The following is a 1765-nucleotide window of genomic DNA, read 5'->3' as shown; positions in this document are numbered from 1 at the left end:
CATCCAAACCACCTCATTGAATCTTCATACTTCCAAGGAAAGCAATAAAAGGAAACTGTTGAGTTCCCTGGAAATCATTCGGTAAGCCTATGAGTGCAATCACATATAATCAGGTACACACAATAATTCATTCATACCCAGAATATCTAACTTACATAAAACGGAATCAGAATATCCGAGCAAAGAATCAATCAATTCGTCCAGTTAAAATTCGTTCTAGTTTCATTAATCAGGACAACATATCAGACACAAAGAACAATCCTCCTCGTATCGATCAAGGTACCCTCTGTAACCTATTTCCTATTTCTACCGAATCTTATCTGCTGAATTAATTGTTCAAAACATTTGTCATAAAATTGATTAACGTAATTATTTGATAGAATATCGATTTTCACAAATACAGCGTATCCAAAAGGCTTTCTAATATTACCACAATCTTTATAAGTTATGAGAGTATTTATAAAGCCTCTATCTTTAGAAATGTCTATCAAGTGTTTATTCAGAGACCTAACATTTTGAAAAATCACGGTTATGTTATTGATCGTTTTAAAATCTTGTGGAAATTTGAGAGTAAATTGAATGGGATTTTCTTTTCTTAACCGTTGAATTTCGAGTTTTGCAGTGTCGTATTGTTTTGTATTTGGAGGAATGTATAGTCCTTCAATGAATAAACCATTAAGAGAAGTCACTCTACTAAAAGCGACATAAATTAGTCTCTACTGCACATGCGACGTTTTCCTGATATATGAACAACAATATTTTTGTATGTACTGCCTTGAGATTTGTGTATTGTGATTACTTCGGCAGGAGTTATTGGTATCTTTTTTCTCAAAATTTTGTATGTATACTATTTTGTCTCATTGCTAATACTATAGTTTGGGGTTCAATGGGTGTACAATTTAAATTGATATTATTTTTTTCATGTAATTTAGCCATGGGTTTCTTGCTTTTTAACCCACGTCTGGATCTTCAAATTCAATGAAAACTCTATTAATAAGTTTTTCTCTATTTTTATTATAACCCCATCCAACGTGTCTAAGACGACCACAAGCGCCATTTGTGAGTCCATCTTCAACATCGATATTTACAGTTAGCATATACTTTACGTTTATTTTGGCAGGAATTTCGTATTCCAAATTCTGTGTCTTTTGAGGGGGCAAATTTTTAATATTTTCTAACAATTTAGCTTTTGTTTTTTCAGGAGCGTTCCCTGTGCATGCATCAATTGCTCTTAGTGTATAACATTCGGTATCCATATTTTCCAAAGACATTCTATTGTATATGTCGTTTTGTTCGTTGGTATGGAACAAATGAATAGAGTCTCGTGGAGGATAGCATTGATTTTGAATGAGTGTTTGAATTTCTCTCGATTTAAACATATCATTCATTGAGTTATTTAAAGTTCCATTGGCTAAGTTATTGAGCGCTGTTGCAAATATATGATCATCTTTCTGGCGCATGATCTCATCTAATTCGTATATTGAGAATAATCTCCATAAATAAGGACCGCTTAAAACGGATAATGGATCACGTTTATCAACGTCGAATATCCAACCATCCATTACAGGTTGTAATTGGTTGAAATCGCCTAATGCTATTACTGATATTCCTCCAAAATTTTCTGGAGAATGGAATATCTCTTGAAGTCGTTTATTTATTTGATTGAACGTTCTTTGCCCTACCATTGATATTTCGTCGATTATCAAATATTTTAAATTCAATAATTTTGTACTTATAGTATTTAATATATCAGGTGGTAAAGGAG

Source organism: Cephus cinctus, unplaced genomic scaffold, assembly GCF_000341935.2.
Source record: "Cephus cinctus unplaced genomic scaffold, Ccin1 Ccin1_scaffold0387, whole genome shotgun sequence".
Lineage (NCBI taxonomy): Eukaryota > Metazoa > Arthropoda > Insecta > Hymenoptera > Cephidae > Cephus > Cephus cinctus.
This window is presented reverse-complemented; position numbering follows the sequence as displayed.